This window comes from Mus caroli, chromosome 14 (genome assembly GCF_900094665.2).
Source record: "Mus caroli chromosome 14, CAROLI_EIJ_v1.1, whole genome shotgun sequence".
NCBI lineage: Eukaryota > Metazoa > Chordata > Mammalia > Rodentia > Muridae > Mus > Mus caroli.
In genome coordinates this window covers 57,099,464-57,109,067 of record NC_034583.1, presented here as the reverse complement: position 1 = coordinate 57,109,067, position 9,604 = coordinate 57,099,464, and the positions used below count along the sequence as shown (strand labels likewise).

At 45.8% G+C, this 9,604-nt stretch overlaps 1 pseudogene across 1 annotated transcript; it reads left to right on the top strand.

Annotated features, from left to right (window-relative positions):
• The first annotated feature begins 2,150 nt into the window (after positions 1 to 2,150).
• Positions 2,151 to 3,868, top strand: LOC110309800 (annotated as a pseudogene). The gene has a single exon (XR_002379744.1). The product of XR_002379744.1 is annotated as a serine/threonine-protein phosphatase 2A 65 kDa regulatory subunit A alpha isoform pseudogene (transcript).
• The last annotated feature ends 5,736 nt before the right edge of the window (positions 3,869 to 9,604 follow it).

Genomic DNA, 9,604 nt, shown 5'->3' with positions numbered 1-9,604 from the left:
CAGGCTACGCTTTCTGGATTTCACTTTGAAACTTCTCAATCACAGCCTTTATCTCCAAACGTTAAGCTAATGGGCCTTGAAAAAAATTGACCCACAGATCCGCTTCAAATCAAGACTGCTTCTAGAATCACTTAGAACCCAATTATTACTTCATATATGTGCTTTGCTGTGGAACCAGTCAATGGCTAACCAAAAGATTACTTGGTAGCTCTAAATATTACCAATGAGGACCAGGGACATAGCTTAGCTGGCAGGCTTGCCTAACGTGCATGAGGATCTTGGTACAATTCCCAGAACCACATACTCCAGGTGTGATGGCACATGCCTAGAACCCAGCTCTCAGGAGGCACAGGCAAGAGAAGCAAGATTTCAAGATCATCTTTAGCTGTATAACAAGTTTGAGGCTAGCCTGAAATATATAAGGCCCTGTCTAAACATTTTAAATAAATTATATTAAGACTACCAATAGCTGAGTCCTCCCCATCAGAGAGATTCGGTTTAATCTGTCACAGCATCTAAATGCATATATAGTTAATATATACACTGTCTTACTTAGGGTTTTATTGCTGTGAAGAGACACCATGACCAAGGTAACTCTTATAAAGAACAACATTTAATTGGGGTTGGCTTACAGTTTCAGAGGTTCAGTCCATCATTATCAAGGCAGGAAGCATGGCAGTGTCTAGGCAGGCATGGTACTGGTGAAGGAGCTAAGAGTTCTACATCTTGATCCAAGGTAGCCAGGAGAAAAGGCTATCTCTCTTCTAGGCAGCTAGGAAGAAGGTCTCAAAGCCCACCCACAAAGTGACACATTTCTTCCAACAAGGTCACACCTACTCCAATAAGACCACACCTCCTACTAGTGCCACTCCCTGGTCCAATCTTATTCAAACCACCACATATATACAACATGTCTTATATTAATACATATGTAACTTATTAATATATAATATACACATTATACACATGCATACATAAGTACACACACACACACACACAGAGCCAAGTAAAAGCAGCCACAGTTTGGAAACCCAATTTGCAAAGTGCTGGCCTATGCTCTACTGTGTTTGATCTTCTCTGTATCACAGTGTGTGGTGTTACTCTCTCTACAGAGAGCATGGGGGAAGGGGACTCAGAAGACCTCTGGCAGGTGTTTGCTCTCTCTGGCTGAAGCCCCTGCAGTTTCCTCCATACAGCGGCCTCCTGTGTCTTATTCCTGAGACAATATCCGATATAGAGTCCTTTCTTCTACAAGCCAACTCCTCAAACAGCTGAAAACCCAAATTGTATCTGATCTTACCCATGTTTCCTTCAACCTACTTCTCACATAGGATGCCAAATACCTCACTCTCTTCATCCCTACCCCAAACATGCTCCATTTGGTCTTTCTGTGTGGCTTTTAGACTAAATACAGGACACCTGTTTGGGTGACCAGGTGCAATAATAGCAAACACTTTGGATTTGTGATTTCATGAACCCTGTCTCTGCTCACTTTTGTATGGTGTTATACAATACTGTGTTCCTCACACCAATGTAAGCTGACCTGTGGGGCAGGCTTGGAGATACAAACATGCAGACGTTGCTGGCTCCAAATTCCCTTGGAGATTTAAGGGAAAAGATGAATATACAGTCAGTAACCAATCACCCTATCTGTCTTACTGTCAGCTTCTCCTGCATTTCATGCTTCTAGAATAGTATGTGTGTGGGCAAACAAACATGTAAGTAAAAGATAGATTGCTGTCCCTTTTTAAAGACAGGTGCTTTTCCTGTACACCCTACAGCCCTGCCATTAGCTGGCTCTGTGAGCTCAGCACTGAGTCTCTAAAAGTTCTCCTTTGGAGATTAGGCAGGAAGATGTGCCTTAGTCAGCAGAACTAGGGGATATGGGGAGACGGAGATAAGGAGTCCCCTGCCACAGTTACAAGTGTCCACTTTTCTCCTGTTCCCAAGCACATGAGGTTTGGGAATTCAGCCTTGAGCAAAGGGACACAAATCTTGAATGCACCTCTTGATTTCATGTGTGTGTCCGTGGGCATGTGTGTGCACATGCATACATGTGCACGTGTGAGACCACAGGACAACCTCAGGTGTCCCTCCAAAAGTACCATCCAACTGTTCGTACCTTTAAAAAGAAATGCCAAGGAGCCAAGATGGCAGCTGCCAATATTGACGATCCACTCTATCCCATTGTGGTGTTCATAGATGAACTCCGAAATGACGACGCTCAGCTTTGTCTCAATCGTATCAAGAAGCTCTGCACCTTTGCCTTGGCCCTTGTCGTTGAATGCATCAGAAGTAAGCTCCTGCCTTTCCTTACAGATATCATCTATGATGAAGACACAGTCCTCTTGGCCTTGGCTGAGTAGCTGGGAGCCTTCACCACTTTGGGGTGCCACCCCTTGAGTCACTGGCCACAGTGGAATAGGCAGTAGTGAAAGACAAGGTGGTAGACTCCTTGTGGGCCATCTCACATGAGCACTCACCTTCAGATCTAGAGGCAACACACACACTTTGTGCCTCTGGTGAAGCAGATGGCTGGTGAGTGGAGACTGGTTCACCTCCTGCACCTCAGCCCATGGTGTCTTCTTGGTTTGCTACCCCTGTGTATCCAGTGCCATGAAGGTCTTCCACAGTCCTTCCGGAACCTGTGCTCAGATGGCACCCCATGGTGTGGCTGGCTGCTTCCTCCAAGCTGAGGGAGTCTGCTAAGGTGCTGGAGCTGGACAGGGTCAAGAGTGAGAGCATCCCGTGTTCTCTAACCTCCCTCTGATGAGCAGGATTTGGTGAGGCTGCTGGCAGTGGAGGCATGTGTGAACATCGCTCAGCTTGTGCCCAGGAGGACCTGAAGGCCTTAGTGATGCCCACCTTGAGACAGGTGCCAAGGAACAAGTGTCTGATATATGGTAGCTGACAAGTTCACAGAGCTCCAGAAAGCAGTGGTGCCTGAGATCACCGTGACAGATCTGGTGCCTGCCTTTCAGAACCTGATGAAGAACTATGAGGCCAAGGTGAGGGCTACAGCCTACTGTAAGGTCAAAGAGTTCTGTGAAAATATTCTAGCCAACTGCTAGGATGATGTAATCATGACCCAGATCTTGCCCTGCATCAAGGAGCTTGTGTCAGATGCCACCCAACATGTCAAGTCAGCACTGGCTTTTGTCATCATGTTCCTCTTCCATTCTGGGTAAAGACACCACCGAACACCTCTTGCCCCTTTTCTTGGCTCAGCTGAAGGACGAGTGTCCTGAGGTGTGCATTAACATCATCTCCAACCTGAATTGCGTGAATGAGATGATTGGCATCCCACAGCTCTCTCAGTCCCTGCTTCCTGCCATTGTGGAACTAGCTGAGGATGCCAAGTGGCGAGTATGGCTAGTCTTCATTGAGTTCGTGCCTCTGGCTGGACAGCTCGGGGTGGGATTTATTGACGAGAAACTCAGCTCTTTGTGTATGGCCTGGCTAGTGGATGATGTCTATGCTATCTGTGAGGCTGCCACCAGCAACCTCAAGAAGCTAGTGGAGATGTTTGGGAGGGGGTGGGCCCATGCCACTATTGACCCCAAGGTCTTAGCCATGTTTTGAGACCCTAGCTATCTGCATCACACAACTATACTCTTCTGCATCAATGTGCTCTCTGAGGTCCGTGGGCAGGGTATCACCACCAAACACATGTTGCCTACAGTTCTTTGTATGGCTGGGGACCCAGTCGCCAATGTCTGCTTTGTTGCTTCAGAAGATAGGACCCACTCTTGACAACAGCACCCTGCAGAGTGAAGTCAAGCCCATCCTGGAGAAGCTGACCCAGGACCAGGATGTGGCTGTCACGTACTTCTCCCACGAGGCTCTGACTCTTCTCTCTCTTGCCTGATGCTGGAAGAAGAAGTATTGGGAGCCTCTGGTGCCCACCCCCCAACCCTCACATAGCTGCCCCCCTTAGGGAGGTGGAGGGGGCCAATGACTGTCACTCCCTGTGCATGGTCTGACCTTCCTACAGCAGGGTTCAGTTCCTCCTCTCTGTAGTCTGGGAAGACTTCTCCGTCTACCTCCCAAGGGCTGGGGCAGTACAAGTTGGGCAGAACAGTAGCTTGAAAGGAAGGGATGGTTGTTCCCGCTCATGCTGGGAGAAATGGAGCATCCTAGCTCACTGGCTCCTGCTGCTGTAATGGGGACCCCTTCCCTGTCTACTAACCAGCCCCCTTTCCTAACCCGAACCGTGTTTGTGTGTGGGGTGTGTGTGTCTATGTGTCTGTCTGTCTCTGTATATGTGTCAATTGTGCCATTTTTATTTTATTCCTTTCCCTACACTTTACACGGAGAAATAAAGGTGTAGAAATAAAAGACATAAAAATTAATATTAAAGGCACTGAAGAGATAGCTCGGCAGTTAACAGCAAGCATTTAGTTCAGTTTCTAGCACTCAGGATGACTTACAGCCTGTAACTCCAGTTCCAGGTGATCCAGTGTGTGGCACTGCACACATGTGGTGCATGTGTATAAATGCAGGCAAACACTCATACACATAAGATAAAAATAAATATATATATTTACTAAATCATATGCAACTTGTTCTCTTCCACCTAAGGTCCTGTCATAGACATCTCTCTGAGTCAATACTTAGGAAGATCTAGCCCATACTTCTGGGAGGCTGCATAGCATCCAAGGTAAACCTCGATATATTTTTTCAATCATTCTCTTAATCCAACTTTGTCTAAGCCAATGGCTCTCAACCTTCCCAATGTTTTGACCATTTAACACAGCTCCTCATGTTGTGGTGACCACCCCTAACCATAAAATTATTTTCATTGCTAATTCTTAGCTATAATGTTTGCTACCTTTATGAATCATAATATAAATATATGATATGCAGAATATCTGATATGGGGCCCCCAAAGGGGTCAGGACCCACAGGTTGAGAACCACTGGTCTAAGTCATGTCAAAGATAATGTTCTGTGTGTCTCTTAATTGCTTGGTGCCCTTGTTGCTTCCAGTAAGGTGAAGATACTGGCAGATAAAACAGATAGCTCATTCTTTTGTTTTGTTTTTAATCTCCATGTGTGATGTGAGATGCACTCACATATGTGTGTAGGAGTTGTTGTTTGTAGACCATGGCACATGAGTGGAGGGCATGACAACCTTGCCTGTCGGTCCTCACCAACTACCTTTTTCAAGGCTAGATCTCTTGTTCCCTGCTGTAGACACCAGGCTATCTACTCCTGTCTCTTCAGATGGGCATGACCACATCTAGATGGAGGTTCTTGGAATCCAAACTCTGGCCCTTGTTTGTTCTTCTGGGCAGCAACTACTTTATCCATTGCACAGGGCTCACTCTTTTTTTTGTTGTTTTGTTTTGTTTTTTGGGCTTTTTTATTTAGTTTTTTTATTAGATATTTTCTTTATGTACATTTCAAATGCTATCCTGAAAGTTCCCTATACCCTCCCTCCACCCTGCTCCCCCACCCACCCACTCCAGCTTCTTGGCCCTGGCATTCCCCTAGGGCTCACTGTTAAGGCACTGTCTGTTTACCTTCCCCCAAGGATTTCTGTGACTTTAGCGTCTGTAAGACTGTCCCTTCCCACAGGACCATTTGGTGAGCTGAAAACTACCATCTTCTACCAAGAGCAGTGGTGCCTGCTAGCATCATGAGTTTGAGTCCAACTTGGGCTACACAGCAAGGTCAGGCCAGCCTGGGCCTTTGAATGAGGCCTTGCCTCATGAAAAAAACAGAGAGAGAGAGAGAGAGAGAGACAGAGAGACAGAGACAGAGACATACAGAGACAGAGAAACAGAAAGAGACACAGAGACACAGAAACTGAGAAACACACACACAGATAGACAGAGACAGAAACAGGCAATCAAAGAGGCAGGCATTTTCTGTCTCTTGGCTGTCCGTTTATTTGAACAAGTTATTTGTGGTTTTCTATCAATCTTAAGAGTTTTTGAATTGACAAAGAAAGTAATGTTTTGTGTGTTCTAAATTTTCTTTCTTTTGAAAATTATTTTTTAATCTTTATTTACTTGTCTTGCATGTTTGAGCGTGTGCCGCGTACCTTCAGAGGTGGAGAAGGGTGTCAGGGGCCCTGGAGCTGGATTCCTGGGTGGTTGTTAGCTGCTGGGCGTGAGTTCTACGATCCAGACCTGATCAGGAAGAGCAGCAACTGCTTTTAACCCCTGAGCCATAGCTTCAGCCCCCTTTCCAGTGAGCTGCCATTTATTTATTTGCCCCCCCCCATTGGTTGTGGAGGCTTTCTCAAATTTTTATGCAAATAAACGTGTTTGTCTTTTTCTTTAGTCTCTGTGTGTCCTGTCTTGTTTGAGAATTTCTTCCTTCCACTCAAAGCTATCCTCCTCATTTTCATTCAGCTTCCACTGGGTTATGCTTGTATGTCTATATATCTAACCAAAAGGAAATCTTTGCATCTGACTCTGTGTATGAGTGTCTGTGGTGGGAGTGGGGGTGGGGATGAGAGCGTGGTCTAGCTTTATTTATTCTAGACTGATAACCTAATATGTGACATTATTGTCAGAGAAACTGTCGTCGCTTTTCCATTTGCTATGGTAAAATACCCTGACAAAAGCTACCTCAAGGAGGGAGGGCTTGCTTTGCTTGAGACTTGAGGGCATAGTCTATTGTGTGGAGAAGGCACAGCGACTGCAGTTTTAGATCCCTGGTCACAAAGCAGAGAGCTAAAGGCCAATGCTCCATCTCCCTCACCGTTTTATTTAATGTAATATTCTTATTGCTTTTGGGGAATCTTACACCGTGCACCCCAATGGTACTCACCCCCCCCAGACCTCCCATATCTACCCTGAACACACAGAGAAGAGGAGGAGGAGGAAGAGGAGGAGGAGGAGGAGGAGGAGGAGGGGGTGAGAAATGAAGTCAATTGTGAGTTGTTCAGACATTCACTAAAGCATTGTCAGACTCCCAGTGGCCTTTCCAGCCTTTCCAGAGAAGCTGAACTCTTCTCCACCTGCAACCCCCTGACCCCCCTGGCATCCCAGTTGTTTGTCTGTTTGTTGTTAGTTTTTTTTAATTCTTGATGGTTTCCTCTCTAGGCTATTACTTTGGGGAGGTAGGGGTTGTCACAGAAGCCTTTTTGGTTCCTTTTCTTCAACTGTGTCTGCAGTCATGATAGCCTCCTTGTGTTTCACAGTCAGTGGGAGCCCGGATGCTAGGTTTCCACGTGGCTTCTGCCGTCTGTTCGTGGCTGGACCATGAACATCACCTTGTCTCCAGCTTCAGAATGAACCTGACCTAACCTGACCTGATCTGACCTCTGCCTGGTCTCTGGGTGTGTGTATGTGTGTGTGTGTGTGTGGGTGGACTTGTGTGGAATACATTGTTTTAATTACATAGATTTTTTTCCTTTAAAATATTTTTCAATTCTTGCATGTGGAATTGTTGTATGAATTTAAAAATGACATTGCCCAGTTGAAAAAGAGGTCATTGTAATTGCATTTAGTCTACACTTTATCTTGGAGATAATTACATTTTTATAATCTCTTCTCGTGTCTAGGTATGAAATATGCCTGCAAGCATCTTAAACTCTTATTGTTATTATTTGCTTTTAGTTAACAGACTAGTGATCTTGATGACATTTTTACATCCTCAGGTCTTTGTTCAGCACATCCGTGGCATGGATCTTACATGCCCATAAGTGCATACACAGTGCCATCAGGTACATTGAGTGGAACTGGGTACACTCACATAACTTTACATACAGTATTTTTACATTTGTTCCATTTTCTGTACTTATTGTTAGTCTCTTACTATGTCTAACTCATAAGTTAAGCTTTACCCTAGTCTATGTTTAGAAACAAACATAGTATATCTGTGGTTTGTGTTGTCTCTGGTTTCAGGCATCCACAGCAAACCTGGGAACCCATTCCCTGAGCATGAAGCAGAGCAGCTAGATGTGCGTCCTATGGTTCTCTGCAGAGCTCTGAGTAGCATCCATTGACAGTGTCCCTTGCACAAGTTGAAGAGGCTGTAGATGTGGCAACACTGCTCCGTTTGGTAATCAGGAGGAAGGGAGAGACTGTGAGGACCTGTGAGGCTTCATTGTCAGATAGCAGGCAAAGTGGAAATGCTGCCCGAGGGCCTTTCCCCATGTAGGGTGTGAGTGTGCAAGAGAGGGGTGAGCACTGGGGTCTCAGTGAACCAGAGGCGGCAGAGGATCACAGAAGCTCGGAGGAAAACTGAGGATAGAGTTTTGCCTCAAGCAAAAGAAATCTGGAGCCCATGGAACTCACTAAAAGACTTGAAAGCAGAGGTTTGGCAGTACTTCTCAGGGGCACTGGGCTTTCATAAATCCCTGGCACATCTACCATCATGGTCATATTTCTCCCTGGAGATGAATTTGCCTTTAGCCATCTCCTTTGACTTTCAACACAGGTATGGCCTGTGTGTGCACGCACAGCCATCCTCAGCTTTCCATAGCTAGAATAAAAATGGTACCAAACAGTTCCCCCTCCCCTCTCTAGTTGCTGCAAGCCTCTTCTCTGGCCTCTGTGCTTTCACCATCTCCTAGTGGCCTTGATGTAAATATCCTCAGATCCAGAAAGGCACTGGGAGATGTTCCCTGCTCCCTCATGCAAGGGTGAGGCCATCTTCCCACCAGCTACAGAAAACATGGATTAAAGTGAAGGGTTCCTTTTAAAACTCACTCTGTCCATAAATATCTAAGCACTTTCCATCATGCTTTAACAAGTATTGGATTTAGCCTGACCAGGTTCAAGTCCCACCATTCCGCCTTACTAGCAAGCCTTTCCATGGAGACAATGGTGGTATTTACTTCACAGGATTGCTAAGAGAGTGTGTAGTCTATCTTATCAACTCGACAGGACCTAGAATCACCAGGGAATCAAACTTCTGTGGGTGTCTATAAGGATGCTTCTATAGAGGTTTAACTGAGGTCAGAAGAACCACCCCCAAATATGGCTGGCATCATCCCAGGGCCTGGGATCCTGGATGGAACAAAAAGGAAAAGAAAGAGAAGCTGAGCTAAGCATCCACACCTGGCTCTCCCTGCTTCTTGATTGCAGACACAATGCTTACATGTGATGCGATACCTTCAACGACCAATGCCTCACCTTCCAGCGGCGAGTCTTGACCCCTCTGTGGTAGACTGTATGCTCAACTCAGGAGCCCAAACAAACCCCCTTTTCCTTAAGGTGTTTTATCCCTAGTTCATCACAGCAACAAGGAAAGTAACTAATACAGAGGGTCAAACAAGTGAATAAACGGGCAACCACCAAGACGAGTTTCTTTGGATGGAAGGATGAATGGATGGATGGGTAGGAATGTCTAATTGGTGCCTCCAAAGAAGTGCCCCTGATACAGGCTATGATTCTCAGAAACCCTGACTCGTGTGGCAGACTTAGTGCCCTGGCCTCTCTTCCTTCCAGTAGTATGTTTCTACTGATACAGTTGGGGTGCACACTTCACAATCTGTGTACTTCCCAGGGCAAGGGCAAGCAGACTGCAGGCAAAGGAGCTTAGCTCTCTCTGGTCTGCTGGGTGGATAGCAGTCTCTTCCTCCACCCAATCCGCACCCTCAGCGCTTTAGTCCGGTCTTTTTTTTTTTTTTTTTTTTTTTTTTT